The sequence below is a fragment of the Spermophilus citellus genome (genome assembly GCF_964194105.1).
Source record: "Spermophilus citellus genome assembly, chromosome: 12".
Taxonomy (NCBI): domain Eukaryota; kingdom Metazoa; phylum Chordata; class Mammalia; order Rodentia; family Sciuridae; genus Spermophilus; species Spermophilus citellus.
Window position 1 is genome coordinate 43218016 of NC_138198.1, and position 19582 is coordinate 43237597.

At 47.6% G+C, this 19582-nt stretch overlaps 1 long non-coding RNA gene across 1 annotated transcript; it reads right to left on the reverse strand.

The window, feature by feature from the left end:
• Window positions 1-11967: 11967 nt before the first annotated feature.
• LOC308631799 lies at window positions 11968-16847 on the reverse strand. Its single transcript, XR_014018342.1, has 4 exons — window positions 16795-16847; window positions 16105-16196; window positions 13366-13444; window positions 11968-12066 (listed from the first exon to the last, which is right to left on the reverse strand). It is a non-coding gene; the product is annotated as an uncharacterized lncRNA (long non-coding RNA).
• Window positions 16848-19582: the final 2735 nt, after the last annotated feature.

Consider the following 19582-nt stretch of genomic DNA (forward strand, 5'->3'; position numbering starts at 1 on the left):
CCACAGCCAAGGGCAGTAGAGGGCCCCTGTCAGGGCCATGGCAGTGACCGCCCCTCGTCCTGCTCGGGCTCCCCAGCCTCCATCCTGTGCTGACTGGCCCGGGGCACTGGAAGCCCATCTTCCTGCCCTCTGATCCCACCCTGCTGGCACAAGTGGTACATGTGACTTCCACATCTGTCATTCCTGTGGTGCAAGGACGCACTTCAGACCTCTCGAGGAGCACCAGCGGGAGAGCGGCTCCCTGGGCAGTAGCTTCCTTAACCACAGAGCTTAAAGTGGCCACAGAGGCCCCATGAGGATGCCACATGGCCTGGCACTCCTGTCTCCAGGGCCTGGGTCACCCGCTGTGGAGGTCTGACCCTGAGTCTGGCATGAATCCAGAGGGTGCCTGGAGGCCCTGGGCAGGCCAACCCCATTCTAGAGTAACCCAAGTCCGCCAGAGCCCCCCTGTCAGACCGGCTCCCTGGACCCCTGTAAGGGGGGGCTGGCCTGGGGGGGGGGGTCCCTCTAAGTTTTGCTTTGGCAGCCTGAGGCTGAGCAGTGGCTGGCTTCTTCTCCGTGAAGCCCCTGGACTATTTAGGATTCACTTTGAGGATCCCACCCCCTGCTGGCAGGGGTGGCCCCGAGCGCAGGTCTGAGGAGGACCGAGTGGTGTCCCCAGCTCAGACGATAGAGCCCTGAGACTCCTGCAGCTGCGGTTGGAAGTGGGCTTGGGAGAAGTGACTGAAGGCAGAGGGGACAAAGGGAAGTGTCCTTATCTGTGGAGACCCCAGGAGGCTCGCTCTCTCCACCAGGTGAAGTGACTGTGGGCAGGTGCCTTCTACAAAGCTCAGGTGGCCCCTGGCTGGAACCCGCCCTGCAAGAAGCTGCTCTCAGCATCCAGGACGTAGGGTCCCACCCTGGCCACCCCAGCCGGACTCCCAGGTGCTCTGGCCCCAGTGGGAAGCCAGCAGGAGCCTCAGCGTCAGGTAGAAGGGCGGTGGTGGCTTCTGGCAACCTCTCAGGCCCTTTGGGAACAGACCTGGAGCTGGACTCTCCCAGTAAGGCCGAGGCCCCTGCACTGTCCCCAGCGGTACTCAAGGACAGGGCTCGTGACCCTGCATGCCACCGGACTGGGACACTGCACTTCTCGGAGCCTGGGGGACCTTGCCACCTAAGAGCGCTGTAGAACACTCACTCCACAGACCAGGAGTGCCACACAGACCCGCGTCCCAGCCCCCGGCAGGTGACGCAGTGGGAGTCGGGCCCTGGGTGGGCAGCACTCAACCTCCAGGACACCTGGCAGCGAGGGGGTCTAACCTAGACTGCTCCCGGGAGGCGCGTGGAGGAGGAGAAGGGCTCTAGGAATGCCTCTCTCACCACCGTCCACCCAGCCTAACTGCTGGAGAAAGATAAGCAGGTCCCGCCCTGGGTGTCAGCCACAATGGCCCCTTGTGCCTCCCCAGCAGCAGTGCGGGGAGCGGCCTTCCTTCCCACTCCCACCCTGGCCGCCCGCTCGTGTTTGGGAACAGCCTGACCCTGGGCCAAGGCCATCGGGCTGTGTCACGAGTGAGGGCCATCTGACAAGATGGCCGAAGGCAGGTGGCGCCCATGCCCCACACACTCGTCGGCCACCCCCTCCCTGACGTGGTGCCCTGGGCTAACCTGCCCCAAGCGCGGACCCCATGCTGACTGCCTGCATCTGAAATGCCCATCTGAGCCGTGTGCATCCCGAAAGCACTGGACTAGACCCAGAGGCAGCACCCTGGCCCCGGCCCCCGCCCAGGGGCACCCTGGTCCTAACAGCCACAGATCAGCACTGGTCAGGACGACAGAGCCATGCAGCCGGTCACCTGGGGAGAAGGGACATTCCAAAGGATGTTTCTGGGCGCCCCACCTGCGTCCAGAGCTCTCCTGCTCACAGGTCATGGGAACCCCAGCCCAGGGGGGCAGGGCCAGTGGGGAGGACGGGTGGCCAGGCCTTCCTGGGTTCGTGACCTTCCCCCAGAGCCAGGAACAGTCAGGACCCTCTGCCGCCAAGAACCCACAGAGGCCAACCTCAGCACTCGGTGTGTGTCCAGGGCCTGTGACCAACCGAAGGAGGACTGTCTGATAAGACCTTGCAGGTTCTTAGCTACGGAACATTCCACAGCCTGGAAAGGAAGGGGGCGGGCCCGCAGCAAAGGTGCAGGAGGTGGCAGGCGTGTCCACACGACAGACTGAAAACAGGCTCTCTCTGGTGCTGTGGTCCTAGGGCTCCACCCTCACCAGTGATCAGTGATGGCAGGGGGGCTTTGTCAAAACAGTGGGCTCTCTTGATGCTCAATGCCCTCTGCCATGTTATAACATAGCACCTAAGTCCTCACCGGAGACTGGCATTCAGCATTGAACTTCCCAGCCCCAGAACTGTGAGAAATAAACCTCTGTTCTTAATACAACTACCCAGACTATGATACTGTGTTACAGTACACAAAATGGATCATGACGAGTGAAAGCTGGGGTCTCTGGACCACTACCATGGGAAGCGTTCCCTGGGCTGAACAGTGCAAAGGACCCGAGGATAGCAGGGGGCAAACCCACAAGGTCTCCAACAGCTGCAGCAGGGGCACTCCTCAACAGTCATTAGACACTGCTAACAAAAAGGAGGACACGGGCTCTAGGCGTGAGGCCCATAGGACTTGCTCCTCTGGGGACTCTGGCAGTAGAGTCTCCAGAGAAAGCCAATTCCACTGCTCTGGCCCCAAGGTGAGGCAGCACATCACGGGGAAGGGCCCAGCAGAGGACAGCTCCAAGTTCATGATGGTCATCAGGAAGCAGAAGGGGGAAGGGTCACGGGGCAGAGAACTCACCTCCTCAGCCACGCCTACTTGCCTACAGTTACCACCCAGTCCAGTCAGTCCACTCAAACCAGGATGGACTGATCAGGCCACCACTCTCACAGTCCACTCAAGACAATACTCACCCTCTGCTGAAAGATGGAAACAGGCAGCTTTTACAAAGCCCAGCACCTAACCACAGAATAGGAGTAGGAAAATGTGAACCCAGGAAGGAGAAAGCTCAGTCCACGGAACTGCCCTAGAAGTGGCTAGTTGGCACAGTGGTCAAAGTGGCAAAGATGGGAGAACTGGCAGACAAGGACTTTAAAACACACACTATGTTCAAAGATTTAAAAGAAAACAACATAAGAGAAATAGAAGCTGTGATCAAGAACCACACAAGTGCTAGGGCTTTTCAATACAGACTACAGAATGAAATACGTTTCATTAGTTCACAGAGCACAGACTGATCCTGGAGACGACAAACAGAAACTACACCAAATTAAACAGAAATTTTTAAAAAACCAGAGTGGGAGAGGGAAAGATTATCAGGCTGGATAACATTAAACAGTCTAACATATATGCAACTCAAAGAAAATCAAAGATAGAGCAAAACTGAACTGAAGGAAAAGCAATAATGAAGAGAAATCTTTTAAGCATCCTTGGGAAGGAAAGACAGGTATGAAACACACAGGCAAGTTAAGAACGAACGGCCAAATGGGCAGCCTGGTACAGGAGAGCTAAGGCTGGAGCCCTGGGGTGGGGGTGGGGGGGGTCAAAGGTAGAGGTCTGCACAGCAGGCTCAAGTCTTGGGCCCACCCAGCACGCACGCATACATACACACACACACACACACACACACACACACACACAAACAACCATGAGCCTCTCAAAAGAAAAAAATATCATAAAACAGGACCTCTCTCAAATGCTCAAAGAATACTGTTAACAGAATTCCATATCCAGCAAAAATAACCTTCAAAATGAAGACATTTTTCTCTAGCAAAGCTGAAAAAAACTTGTTTGCAGCAGACCTGTTCAAGAAATGACCAGAGACGTTCTTCAGACTGGGGACATTACCAACAGAAAACCTGGATTTATACAAAGGAATGAAGGATGCTGGAAAAGGTAAATAAGTCAACATAAGATTCTTTCTCCTTTTAAAATTTCTTTAAAAAACAAGTCTAAATCAAAAAGAGTAACACTGCATTGTAAGGTTTATAAAATACACAGAAGATATTTGTCAATAATAGCACAAAGAACAGAAGGAAACATGTGGACCTCCACCATAGTTCTTCCAGTTTATGAGACGTGGCACAGTATTTGAAACAGACCACCATAAGATGAGCAAGTACACTGGAAACCACAGAGCAATCACTAAAACAAAACAAATGGGGAACTGCTGATAAGCCAAGAGGAAAATTAAAATGAGATATTAAAAGGCAAAAGAAGGCAGGAAGAAACACAAAGTATAGAAATACAGAACAGCTGGGACGAAACAGCAGGAACCTGATGACAGAATCAGTAATTACACTGAAGATGAGAAGAATACACACCAATTAAAAAGCAAAGACCACAGAGTTGGGAGCTGATGTGAAACACAACACAATCATAGCACTGTTCACAAGAAGTGCACTTTAAATAGTCAGGGATCAAAAAGGTCAAGAGTCAGAGGAAGGAAAAAGTTGTAGCAGGCAATCCTGAGCCTGAGATAAGGAGGCAGCCCAGCGATAAGGAGGCAGCTCTGTAACCGCAGACAAAGGAACCTGAGGACAGCTAAGGTCATCAGGCAGAGTCAGCAAGACCAGGGAAGAACTAACCACCACCAGCCACCCCACCTAACAAGGCGCTGTATACAACAGCTAGAGAAAACAAGTGCTTCAGCAACCCGCACAGGACAGGCACCCAGACAGGACGATTTAGGCCAAAAAGTAAATCTCAAACATGAAAGGACTGAATCATACAAGGTGCTCTCCACAACAGAATTAGACACGAATAACAACAGGCCTCTTGAAAAATCCCCAAATATTCATAAATTAAACAACACCCTTCTAACCTCTGTAACCATGGGTCAAAGAAGACATCTAAAGCACCTTACTTCAATCAGAGTGACACAAAACACAGCAGCAGGTCCAGTGTACAAGGAGCAGTGAGGCAATGTCCAGAGGGACATGCACAGCTTTAAGTGCTGTTAGGAACCATCTGAAAGAAGTCAGGCCTCCACCTTAGAATCCTAGAAAAAACAAATCAGACTCAAAGTGAAAGGAAGGAAACAACAAAGTGTAGGAATTATTGAAAAGAAAAATTGTAAACAGAAATCAACAAATCCGACATGGCAGTCTGAAGATCCAGAGGAAAGGCCTGCCCCCCACCACAACCACCACCATCACCCTTGCAGCCTGGAGATTCGGAGAGCCAGCCACCAGGGCTGGGGTCCCTTTTTCACCAAAGCATGGCTCCACAGCCCAATATCAAGTGCCTATATAGGCTTCAGGCTGCCACTGCCATGTAACTGGGATAGCGCCGCTTCTGTCAAGGGACAACAATCAGGACCTGGTAAGATGTCACCAAGGTCCCTGTGGGCCTGGCTGCACCAGAGGTTTCTCTACTAGGGGTGCTAACAGTTATCCTGTTGCTGAGGTGACAGGGAGTCTTGCTTGGGGTGGCCTCTCTCTTGTTTCTCCTACTAATAGCCACCTTCTTATGATCACCCTCTCACTAGTCATATAATCTAATACCTCCATATTCCACATCCTACCTCATGAACATCTCAGCCAACCCTCTAGCCCCCACCCCCTTCCACCACCAGAAACTGTAAACCATGTCACAAACCTATTGACTATAAGGTAGAAGATAGAACCAAACTCATCATTTCTGATTATAGTGACAAAACTCTAAATGTAAAAACAGAAGCTAACTGATATATGGCTGCACGTTGGGCACACTGAGTGCTGTAATATTGCTCTCTCCTTTAAAAGTGAGGTATTGGTAACCTATGGGGACACTATAAGACAATAGGGCAGAAGCTGTGATACCTCGGATCCACACTGCAGGGGAGGAAGACACAAAGACATCATGAAAAAACAAGGGAGGAAAGTGTCCCCAACAAACCGAGATACCACAACAATAGACACCATAGATAGAGCAGTAGGTGAAATGTCAGAGAAGGAGTTCAGAACACACATAACTAAAGTGACCTGGGAGTTAAAGAATGACCTAAGGGAGCAGATACAGGCAAAAACAAAGAGATAAGAGAACAAAGAGATAAGAGAGCAAACACAGGCTGCAAGAGATTACTTGAAGAAAGAAAGATTACTGGGGGGAAAAACAAACAAACAGAAATCCTTGAAATGAAAGAAACAATAAGCCAATTAAAAACTCAACAGATAGTATTACCAACAGACTAGACCACCTGGAAGACAGGACCTCAGACAATGAGGATAAAATATACAATCTTGAAAATAAAGTTGACCTCACAGTGAAGATGGTAAGAAACCACAAACAGAACATCCAAGAATTATGGGATACCATCAAAAGACCAGATTTAAATTCATTGGGATAGAGGAAGGCTCAGAGATTCAAACCAAAGAAATGCACAATCTCTTCAATGAAATATATCAGAAAATTTCCCAAGCATGAGGAATGAACTAGAAAATCAAATACAAGAGGCCTATGGGACACCAAGTGTACAAAATTACAACAGATGTACACCAAGACACATGAAAATGCCCAGTATACAGATTAAGGATAGAATTTTAAAGGCCACAAGAGAGAAAAATCAGATTATTTATAAGTGAAGACCAGTTCGGATCTCAGCAGAATTTTCAACGCAGACCCTGAAATCCAGGAGATCCGGGAACAACATACACCAAGCTCTAAAAGATAATGAATGCCAACCAAGAATCTTACATCCAGCAAAATTAAGCTTCAAATTTGATGAAATAAAAACCTTCCATGATAAACAAAGGCTAAAAGAATTTACAGCAAGAAAGCCTGCAGTACAGAACATTTTTGGCAAAATATTCCACAAGGAGGAGATGAAGAGAACAATGAAAATCCGCAAAGGGAAGAACTACAGTAAAGGAAAAGCCACCAAAGCAGAAACCAAGTCAAGCTGAATAACAAACAAAAATGACCGGTAACACAATTCGTGTCTCTCAACTCTTTTTGATAAATTTTTACACATAAAAATTTTAACTACAATGTCATCTGATTTTTCAGGTTTTTGTTTATTTTGTATTTTTTAATTTTCCACTTCTCTTCGAAAAGTCACCAAATATTTTCTTTTAAAAGTTTTAGCATTCTATGCATGATATTTTAACATATAATTAATCTGGTATGTGTATATATATTGCCTGTGATATGAGATGAGGTATATCTTACTTTCTTATAATTAAAAAACCATTATTCAAGAGTCAAGGATGAAAGAGATCAATCAGGGTAAAAATTGTTTAATAAGGGATTTATAAAGATAAGGGCAAGGTTGAGGGAAACCAACAAATTTTGTGAAGCACCTTTCCTTCTGTAGACTTGGAGAGGTAGGAGGTGAAAGAAGAGAGAGCCATTATGAAAACCTTGTAGAGGTGACCTAACTGAAGCATGAAGAAACCAACTTAACAGTCTAATAGTCTTATAGGGAAGAATAAATCACCTCATTCCACTTTTGAATATTCTAAGTTCATCTCTTTGGTGTCCCTTTCTGAAGGAACTCAACAAGACACCACATAACAGGGGACTTATCATGCAGCCTATAGCATATGTCTCACCAAAAGTGAAAGATGGAGAAAAGAGGGAATATGGCACCCACTGGTTACATGAGGCCACTGAGTATTTGAAATGTCTCATCTGAATTGAGGTGTGCTATGTGTTAAATAGACATTACATTCCAAAGAATTATTAGGACAAACAAAATGAACATGACATATCTAACAATTATTTTCTTTGCAAATTATATTGATAATCCATTGGGTTAATTTATTTATTATTTATTTATTTAAATATATTTAAATAAATATTAAATAATTTATTATTATTTATTTATTTAAAAGAAAGAAAGAAAGGAGAACAAGGTAACATATTCTGTATCTTGACTGTAGTACTATATATCCATTATATATGTTGTCATTTTTTAATATTTGTGTTGTCAAAATTCATATAACTATAAAACTAAATAGGACAAATTGTACCAAATATAAATTATATCTCAACAAACATGACTATAAAAAGAAATCTAGTTCATGAAGTGTTTTAACAGTATTGGGCACATACTAGCCACCTGATAAATAACGGTTATTACTATGATTGATTAAAACAACCAACATCAGGGGCTGGGGTTGTGTTCAGTGGTAGAGCAATTGTCTAGCACGTGCGAGGCCCTGGGTTTGAGCCTCAGCACCACATAAAAATAAATAAAACTCTAGATAGGGCAAAGGGGTGGGAGGGGAAGAGAGAGGGCACGGGGATAGGAAAGACGGTGGAATGAGATGGACATTATTATCCAAAGTACATGTATGAAGACACAAATGGTGTGAATATACTTTGAATATACTTTGTATACAACCAGATATGAAAAATTATGCTCTATATGTGTAATATGAATTATAATGCATTCCTTTGTCATATAAAACAAATCAGAATTTAAAAAAAAAAGAAGAAATTCTTAAAGAAAACACTGTTTCTGTTTGGATGTAATGCTGAGATTTTTAAGTATCCTGGAACCTTTCTACTTTCTTTCAAGAATGCTTTCAGGGCTGGGGTTGTGGATCAGTGGTAGAGCGCTTGCTTCACATGTGTGAGGCACTGGGTTCTATTCTTAGCACCACATATAAATAAATAAATAAATAAATAAATAAATAAATAAATAAAAAGTCCATCAACAACTAATAAAAAAATAAAAAAAGAATGCTTTCAGAGTTGCTAGATAAAAGGCAATAGAGTCATTATGTCCCCAAAACTTCACAACTTCAGCACCATCTCCTAAAGGTTCAGAAAGGACTGTGGTCACCTACGGCCACCCACACAAGCAGAACGGTCGAGCTGAAGAAGCCAAGCTTGCTGTCAAGTGGCCAGTAAAGAGCAAAGCCCAGGGACCACTCTCCACTCACACCTGCAGAAAGACCCTTACCACGAGCACAGTAAAAATAAACCATGACAAACTAAATCTGTACTTCTGCCAAACTACTTTTTTACTTACTAAGGAAATGCATGATAAAACAAAATCTCTACTTGTCATCCCAAAAGAATTGAGGAATACAGAGCTCCGCCCCCCCACAAAAGAAACATACACCCAGGGGAGTCTTCCAAAAGCACCAAGGACGCCTGAGCCAAGCACCTGCCCAGATTTCCCACAGAAATCAGTCTGCGTGCGTGTCAAAGACACCAGAGAACCCATGCTGCTTTCAAAACACACGGTTGTGGGAAGCCATTTCTGACACGTGATTGGGTGGCTCCCGTTAAGGGTCTGAGGCGCTCTGGCTGTGTCGGAGCTTTCCCGGCCCTTTCCTGATGAGAGAGCCCATCCGTGTGGGGGTGTGCCTGACCACTGACCCCGGGGGCCCAATCACTGACCCTGACCTTGGAGTGCGGTCCCCCCTCAACCTTCATTGGATGAAATTCTCCCCTAAATCTCTTGTTCCCCAATAAAAGGCTACTCCCAGGCGTGTTCAATCTCTCTCTCTCCTGCTAGCCCTGAGTAATCCTTGCTGCCCTGCTGGGCTGTTAGAAGAAAAAACCAGAGAGGGGAGCCGTCTCAGACCTGACAATATAAATAAGGTAACTAAGTCTGTGTGTTTTATTTCGATGTCATCTAGCTAACTTTATGCCTAAAACCTCATTAGTAAAACCATTACACAGGCCACATGGTGGACACGGTTAATTCTAGTTCAGCAAGACACACACTGAAATTCTAGTTATTTCAAATAATCTGGCCCGTTCAAATATCTTGAACCAACTCTCTCAGGGTAAAGACCATTATATAGACCTGTCAGTCATTAAACAGGAAAAACATGGAGGAAAACTTTTTGATTAAGAAAAAAACAGAAGAACGAAATGGCTAACTATGGCACTAACAATAGGAGCTTATAATTCAAACCCAAAGGTTTCAAGGCTGGGGACGTGGCTCCATGGTAGAACGCATGCCTAGTATGTGTGAGGCCCTGGGATCACCAGCACAACAAAGCAGCCTCAAAATTCCAACTGAGGACAAGTTCAATGTTCTTTCCATTTTGAAATTATTAAACAAACAGAATGGACCACTGTCTGGCAGAAGGACCCTCTTAATAAGCTCACTGCCAGTTAAAACTGACCTAACCACCAGCACACAGTACTCTGAATCATGCTGAGGTAGGAGAAAAACCAATCATTTGCTAAGAGATACCCAGAGGAAGAAATTTATCTTAAAACATAAGAGGTTCAGGGTCAAGAAGGAAGTCTGAGGATTAAAAGACTTAAAAGCACACTAAAACTGCTTCCTCTGATATCCCTCCCAAATAAGGATCAGTGTTTTTCTTTTAGAGGACATAACTTGAAGGTCTGGTTGGAACTATCACGCAGTCCTCAGGACAAACCTGGCCCTTCTGGAGAGACCCAGGTGTCCTGGGCTGGAACTGACCACAGTTGGCTCCCTGACCACTATCTGTTCTCGGCATTGTCCAGCTTACTGATAAGAGTCTACTCCCCCAGCTATCATCTGTGTGACCATTTATGTACTTGGTCAGAAGTAAACAAACAGCTTTTTTAAACACCACCTTCCGGATGTATACGCAGCACATAGGTGTCCTGAAGCTCTCCTGAAGCTCTGCTCAAGCTGACTAACCACCACCACTCTCCAGGTCCAGTGGAGGCCAAACACAGCCTCGGAACCAAGCGCCTGGGACATGCCTCAACAACTCAGAGCACAGAGCAAGGCCTTCCCTTCAGCACCCACTTCCTCCTCATCCCATGAGTCTGTGTCCCAGGCATTTGGACCTCCTTGTGGTTTTAACTGGAATAAATGGAAAACCTGAAGTTCACAACCCTCTTCCCAAAGGCCAGAAGCAGCAACCAATAGACTCCAACATAAAATAGCATGCTGTGAATGGGTTCTACCACCAGCCTGGGATTCTGCTGAGGGACAGCCAAGTCCATCCATGCCCCACACCCTCAGGACCAGATGAGGCAAGAAACAGGAACACAGCTAAGGCTTGTGGCCACAACCCAGCACCCACAGTAGGGCCTGGCAGATAAAAGCCATTCAGTAACTCTCTTTAGCAAGGACACAGTGGACTCCTACAAGGCCTGCACAGATGAGTGGCAGGAGCTGTCGCTTAGCAGGAGGCCAACAGTTTCTGTGGCTCAATGGACACAGTGAAATTGTACTTATTTCATAAAAGTGTGTACACGTTGACTCTTCCCCATAAGTTACCATGTTCGTTCGTATGCCAGGCCCATCTGGAATTTTTAAATTCTTTCTTTATGGAAAATAAATTTCATTTCAGTGTGTTGTGGTCAGTTTTCTTTGGGGGAACCAACCATCAAGTGACTCAGGAGACCAACTCTCTCTCACTCCTAGGACTCCACTACAGCCAGCTATCTGCCGACACAGTCCAGGCAGAAGAGCTGTGCCTCACACCCACTCCCTGCCTTCCTCCTAGATAGTGAGCGAGCCCCACTGCTCTCAGGGCAAAGCTGCAGCGAGGACCATGGACAGACCCACATACCCATGGAGCCCAGGAACTCATTCCTAGAGAGGCAAAGAGCAGAAACAGGCTAACTACATGCTAACTCCACACTACTTCTTTGTCATGACTCACTTCATTCTAAAATAATTATTTTCCTTCCTCCAGTGCCCTTTTCCTGGATATCCCATCTCCTCCTGTGCAACACCTAGTTCAGATCTTGGGCCTATGGGGTTCTCTTACTTACAAGAGAAGCAAGCCTTTTACTAGCCTATCATGTGCCAGGCCAGACATGAGCTGTTCACACGTGGGTATTTCACATGATCTTCACCCCACCTCCCCTTCTCACATGTAAAGAACTACAAGCACAAAGAACCTTAGTAAAGAGTTCAGGTTAGAAAACAGCGGAGCCCAAGAAGATCAGCACAAGGTTACCTGCCCTCCACAGACTCTGCAAGTGTCTACCCTTGGCTCTAGCCTGGGAAGAGGGAGGAAGGAGGATGGTCAGTACCGGTTACCTGGTGAGCACAGCGCCTTGGAGGTGGACCAGGGATGTCAACTTTGGTCCAAGTGTCCTTCTTGATGTTGTAGACATAGAGCTCATTATACAGAAGAGTCTGTGGGAAGGAAGAGGAACCTCAGTATCATGAATGACATGCTCCAAGAAAGTGACAGCATGTGGGGAGGACACTATGACAAATCCCCAGAAAGCTTGTCCCTTCCAACAAAGGACTATAAACCAACACAGGCAGGTAGGGCGCTGGTCCTGAGATCTACAGGGACAACAGGACAGCCACCCCACAACTTTCTGTAGGTTAATTTGCTTGCCACTCTGAGTGAAAAGGCATTTGACACACCCAACCGACCACATATCACAGCTGAGCCAGCCTGCCGTAAGCGTGCCCAGAATATTGACATCTGCCCGCAGCTGAGCAAACCATCTAAAGCACAGCCCATCTCATAATAGAGTACCGACATCTCATGCCACTGTTAAACACTGCTCTGAAAGTAGAAAACAGAAGGGCTGTTTTAGGTGCTCTTTCCCACAAAGTCAGAGGTCCTGCAGACAGAAGCCAAATGCTCACAGTTTACTGCTCTGAGGCACCAGTCGCCTTGGCTGATCAGCCAGACCCTCACTCTCCAAACCCAAGCCTAACTTTTTGGGGACAGATTGACTGATTTGGTGCACTGGGGATTGAATCCAGGGCTCTACCACTAAGCTTCATTCCCAATCCTTTTTATTTTTTATTTTGAGACAGGGTCTAAGTTGCTGATGCTGGCCTTGAACTTACAATCCTCCTGCCTCAGCTCCCCAGTCACTGGGATTACAGGCATATGCCACTGCATCCAGCTCAGATCTAGTTTTTGAATGCATGAAAAGGCAGAGAAGGCTAAGAACTGACAGAACTCCTCGCAGGCCAGAGGTAAGTGAACACAGCTTTCTGCTTCATGCACAGGGCTTTCTAGACTACTCAAAAATAAAAGCCCCACAATTTATTAGCATTATTTTTCATTCGGAACCACCTTGAAGGCTGGAAATGTACAGCTCAGTGGAAGAGAGCTTGCCTGGCGTGCGCAGCCCCGTGGGATCCATTCCCAGCACCGGAAACCAAAGTTGAAGGGTAGGAACGTGAAAAGCCACCACAAGGAAGAGCAGTCCCGGCAACCACCAGAGAACCAAGCAGGCCCACCTCTGCAGGCAGTGCTGGGGACAAACACCCTGCAGAACTCTGCCTGCAGTCACTCAGTCCCCGACTGGCCCTGGTGACTGTCAAGGATGCACCAGGCCTGACACCCAGGAAGTAGGATGTAAGAGAGGATCGTGAAGGTGACGCTCATATCACTGCTTTCAGTTAACTATGCTTCAAATGACACCCAAGAAAAGTTGAGAGGAAAAGAAAAAAGGTATACTTTACTTTTTGGCCATTGAAATATTCACCTCCAAAAAGGATTAACTCATCTTTCTCAGGGTGAGCGGACAGGGAGGCATTTAACCTGCAATAGACATGAAGCAGAGATGAGCACACAACGCCATGCTAGGCCAGGCTCCTTTCCATGAGCATGCTTTACCAGAGACAGCAGGCCCTGGGGCCATCCTGAGGCCATCAGCCAGATACCAAGTTCATGCACCTGAAGAGCCCTGGTCTGGGCCACCTCACTCAGAACTGGCTGAAAACATGAGCAGGCAGGCCGAAGCTCAGACCTCTGACCACGCTGCCTCTGCCAGACCTGCCCTGTTGGGGGTCTAGCCCCTTAAATCATAATCGAAGCTGCTCCTAAAGCCCAGTATGTCCCAGGGGCCTTCTGCCAAGAAAATGTCAATAACTCTCTATTTCCTGCATACACAGGACAAAATAATAGCCATTGGGGAAGCTGCACACACATTCTGACTACTTCAGTAGAAAGCAGGACAAGAGGCCACGGCTGTGGCAGAATGCCCTGCTCTCAGCATCCTTGACAGTGGAGTCCCCAGGTGGGTCCACACTACTCATTCCAGAAGCTGCTTCTCAAAGGGAAAGCCATTTCAAAGTCAAGCAACTGGGGAAATCTGAAACCTCTATTTTTCTCTTGGAGATTTATTATGCACAGAAAGATTTCACAGTCTGGGAAATTTCCCAGTAAAGAGACCAGCATTAAAACAGTGCAGCTGCAAGGGAACAGTCTGGCATCCCTCAGAAGCTAAATCCAGAGCTACGTCATGAATCGGCAGCCCCCCAGGTGGAAACTCCAGGGGACAGCTGCAGCCATGTCCACCACAGCACTGCTCACAAGCATCCACCAACACAAGGTAGATAAGGCCAAGCCCCAATGCCAACATGGTGTGGTGCCAGCATCTGAACAGCCTCCACATCCCAGGAGACGACGCAAGCAGGGCAGCAGGACAGGGAGCCATATTGTACAGGGCAGGATGTGATACTCGGCCATGCAGATGGCTGCACAGCACTGTGAATGCGAGTTACGCCACAGAACTGAAGAAAAGGTTAAAACGGCAAACTGTGTCACACACACAACCACAATGACACGTTTTTAGAAAAGAACAATGCTTCCCACCCACGCCCAGTTTTGTTTTGTTTAGTTTTCTCTTTTAACATGTCTTAGTTCTCTGTGGCAAAGTATCTAACATAAGAATCTGTATGAGGCCTAAAGCAGAAAGTAGCAACAAGGCCCCACTGTACCCAGGCACCACCTAGGCACAGGCAGCAAGAGGCACAGACACCAGTGAGTGCAGCGTCCTTGGCCCTAGGCCACACCTGGGCCACACTCAGGGCCATGCTTCTTAGGAACCCGTAACTGTCAAGGGTTCCTAATGATACACAGCTGAGAGGAGGGAGGTCAGAAGTTATGAAGGCTACCAAACAAGGTCTTCATCTCACCATATGATCCAACACCAGCTCCCTCTGCCTGGCAGGCAAGCCCAGCTGGCACAGGGACAGCCAGCACTTTATATACTTGGCATTCAATCTGACTTTTGGGACAAGCTTTTTCTTTAGAAAAAGTTCTAATACATCATCAAAACTAATAATAATAACAACCCATGTTCCAAGTAGCTTTCCTCAGGAGCACCAGTACCCACAAAGAAGCCTTAAAAATATCCAATCTGCTTCAACCACTCAAATGAAAATGTCCATCTACCAAAGAAAACATACCAACTAAAGGAAAAATAAAACCCAGTCCCCAGCAGAATGAACTAAACAATAACAGGACGTGTGCCTGGGGCTGCTCCACCACCAGCACTCTGCTCAGGGGCTCACTGCACCCTGCCACCAGCCCAAGGGCCCAGGGATGCAGGCACAGAGCCAGTCCTGACTTTGCTGAGGCAAAGACCGCACAGCAGAGCCAACTTCCTGAAGGCTGGCCCAGGCTGACACGCCACCAGGTGGGACCTACAAGCTGCATCTCATTCTGAGGACTGAAGCAAACATTTCTCAAGTGAACAAAACAAGCCTAGGTTACATGTTTGGCAATTACATGTTTCCCTACTCTGAAGGCTGCATCATCTTCTCATGAGGATGCTGGGCCTCCCTAGGTTAGGAACTAAAGAGCTTGATGCACTCAATGTCCTGCCTCTGCTCTGTGAGTAACCAACAGAGAAGCAGAGGGTCCTAGACAGAAGCAGAAAATAATCAGCACTCAGAAATTAGGAGGAAGCAGCCAGAGGGAAACCAATGCCTGCTCATTTCAGCCCACACCAACTCTATCCATGGGCGTCTGAAGTCCTGCAAGAGACCTGAGATTTCCTTCACCATTAATACGCTCACTTAAAATGGCAATGTATATCTAATAAGCTTCATGTGAGAACTTAAAGGCAGCAGAACAAACACCTGTGATGTTTTAAAACACTTTTAAAAACCTTCAGAGCCAAACAATAGCTTGGGGGGGGGTGATACTCACCCATGGGTGCCACCAACTATAGTGCCTTCAAACCCACTCTAAGAGGAACAGCCGTGTTGAGCCATACCCCCAGGCCCCTACAGGACAGCAGAGCTCACAGCCTGTCCCCAGCTTTGCAGAGGCAAGTGACCCACAGCAAGTGCTCATGGGAAATGTTCAGAGTGTTCAATCATTCCTGAGAACATGTATCCATGTCAAGTCACTTTTCAACTTAGGGAAGAGAGGGAAACAGAACTAGAAGGCAGGGAAGCCTGCCCGCTTACCGTGGAGAGGGCGGGGAACACGGTGTCTCGGTGACCTGGGTCTTCCTGGCATCCAGTGTCTGGAAATGGGCTATCAGGGCTTCCAGGTCTTCCTAGGGCACACAAGCAGCCAACATGAGACTCTTTCTAGAACCTGCCATGGAGCCAAAAGCCTGGCCAGCTTTCCTCCAAGGTCACTTGGATCAGACTGGTCCAGTCACATCTATGAATCACAACCTGCTCTCCCTGGGTTTGAAATGCACAGGGCCGAACACATTCAGAAAACACAGGGCTGGGGACACAGCCCAGTGGTGGAGCACTTGCCCACCTTAACTTCAGCACCCAGGCCCAGGGTGCTCCCGCCTGCCCCCTGTTTGACAACACTACCTGGTCTTTGTCTTGATCTTGTCTGTCCTGTTCACACCCCCACCTACCCCCATGATAAAATATGAGCTCCAACAGAGAAGCATTAGAGTCAGGTTGGGACAGGGCCTGCATAGAGGCTCAGAGACCCCTACTGACAGCTGTGGCCGCAGACCTAAAGCTGAGGTGCTGATGCACTGGCATAGCTGGCCAGCTCTGGAGGCCAGTCTTCCGCCCTGCCCAGCCCTCACTCCCTGTAGGCATCAAGTACACCCCACCCCCACAGCTGGTGCAAGGCCAGTCATCTGGAAAGCGGCCTGAAGTCTCCTCTCAAACGCACTCCCTCACCTTGTTCGCACTGAGACCTGGGATCTGACTCTTTCATTCCTCCCACTCGCACACCTTGTTCCCACATTCTGCAGAGCTGGAAGTTCAGATGTCCTTCTAGCACTTAAGACACTTTCAGAGCAACCTCCCTCTTACCAACCCAACGCTGGCCTCTGCACACAGCTCCATGGGCCTCAAAAGTTACCCAAACCCCTTTCCTCAGCACAGGTCAGATAAACAGCAACTTTTAAAAAGTCCACTAAGCACAAGGAGGACACAGGAAGCTGACACAGGACAGCGATCAATGACCTAGTTAACGAAGTGTGCCTTGTTCTCTGGATCACGTCAGCTCAGATTCTTTCTAAGGGACAGCCCAGGAAAGTGAGCACTGCCGAGGCCCACCCTGCCCAGCACACTTTAGGGAGCGTCTTCAATCTCCAGCACCCAAGAAGGTCACACAGATCCCTTAAAATCCAAGCCAATCTCACTCAACCTTCTTAACCTGCAGGCTTTCTCTGTTCAGGGAAAACACAATCTTTGAAAGCATAAACAGTCTCAGACCAGGAGTGTAGCTCAGAGGTATGCCCTGCCCAGTGCGCAAACTAGAGACAGTTCTTGAGGTCAAGGAATGCACACAGATTTTTCCAAGTTATGGCCCTGAGGCTGCTCTGATGCAAGGGTCTGTCTTTCCTGCCACCTCCATCTGTCAACTGTCCACTCAGTCTCTCAGCTCTGTTCTCCCTGGGAGCTCCTTTCTGCGCAGTCCCTGTTGTCTCCAAGGCTAGTCTTTTTTTTTTTTTTTTTTTTTTTTTTTTTAAGAGAGAGTGAGAGAGGAGAGAGAGGGAGGGAGGGAGAGAGAGAGAGAATTTTTAATACTTATTTTTTAGTTCTCGGCAGACACAACATCTTTGTTGGTATGTGGTGCTGAGGATCAAACCCGGGCGGCACGCATGCCAGGCGAGCGCGCTACCGCTTGAGCCACATCCCCAGCCCCTCCAAGGCTAGTCTTACTGAACCTCCACCTTTCTGAGCAGTGTCTTTAAAGCATTTCCACACAGTGCCGAGAATCAAAAAGGCAGCAAAACAACCTGAAAAGGGTAGGAAAATTTCAGAAATCTGCCTAAACCTCTTAGTCCTGAACGATCTATGGCTATAACATCTTTGCAACCCAGACACCTAGCACAATACCAAGCAGGGAAGTTTACTGAATAAGGTAAAACAAAGGAAACAGATGTCACAGAAACCAAGGAAATCCAAAGTTTCAAGAAGTGGGTAGCTGATCACACCATTTAAGAGGAATCAAGTAACAGGAGGACCAAAGCCACCCTTCTGGGTTTGAGATGAGGTAAACTTTTTTTTGCCAGGACTAATTATTAGAGAGATGCAGGCAGGTCAAAGTGTGACCAATTAAGAGTTCAATTAAGAGCTGGCTGACTAATGATGGTAAGACAGGAAGACGCTGTGCACTACTATTTGGGAGCCTGGCTATGGTGGAGACAGGGAGGGTGGTAACTAGAAGAGCACACAGGGAAGTACACACAGGGAGTGTAGGGAATTTTGAAATGAAACCAAGAACCCATCAACTACAGGGGAAAAGTCACAAGTAAGATGAATCAAGTGTGGCAAAGCCCTGCACTGAGCATTTGCACAAGACTCCTTATAAGGAGAAAAAAACCAGTGCCAGATGGGTGTTCAGAACCTGGATTTCACACTCACTGTTTCAATATGCTTAATAAGCAAAGGAAGGTCCCCTCTAAATAACACTCCCATACATTTACCATGAAACACCTCCCCTACCCTGCAGCCACCCTACCTCACCCCCAGGTGCAGGCCCTACATCCTCAAGGACACATATCCCTAGTGGGTGTGTGTCCCCAAGCTTGGCATTCTCTAACCTCTGCAAGAATCACTCAGCCAATGCCCAGACTCAAACTGCTACTCCTCAGCCAGTAGCCCCTGAACTGCCTCCCACCACTTCCCCTCCCCACACATTCTAACCCCCACATGTAGGCCCCAACTAACCCCCAGTTTGTGCCATTCCCCTGGAGTCAAGCACTACCCAGGTCTGGGGGGCTCTCTTCCATCCTCAAGCATTGGTGGTATCTGCCAAGTGGATGTTGAACCAGAGCCCACACTGCCTTGCTGCCCAAATGCAAACCAGTGCCTCCTACCTTGCAGCAGGGCCTCCAAGGCTCTCCATCCACTGACTCACGGCCAGCCTCAGAATCTCTCTCCAGCACCTGCAAGATCACACTTGGTTTGAGTGTGAGACCTGATGTTTCTAGGGGTCATTCCCTTGGCATTGGAGCATCATCCTTCCTATTCTACTTGGCGTCCCATCTCATCAACACAACCTGTCATACAAAGAAAAGAAATGAGAGTGCAAAGTTATCAGGAAATGCTCTTCATCAGAAACTGACCTGAGGCTCGGAAACCTTCAACTCAGCAATCAAGACCTGAAAACTACCAGGCCATGGATCATAGGCAACGGTGCTACTCTTTCCATACACTTCTAATACCAACCACAGTGTTTTACTAAGCATTCAGATAACAGGGATACATTTATCAACATTGAGCACGAACAGAATGAGCTAAGATAACCCATGTTAATATTTAACTACCACGGATGTGTACAACTCTGACACATCTAAGTTTCTACTGGTCAAAATATAAACATCATTTACAACAGAATGTGAGAGAAAATAAGAACTTCACTCCCACATGACTTTTTTTTTTTAAGTTTACATACAGAAGGAAACTGGAAGCAAGACAGATAAGGAAAGGCACGGCAATGTCCTCACCATTATGA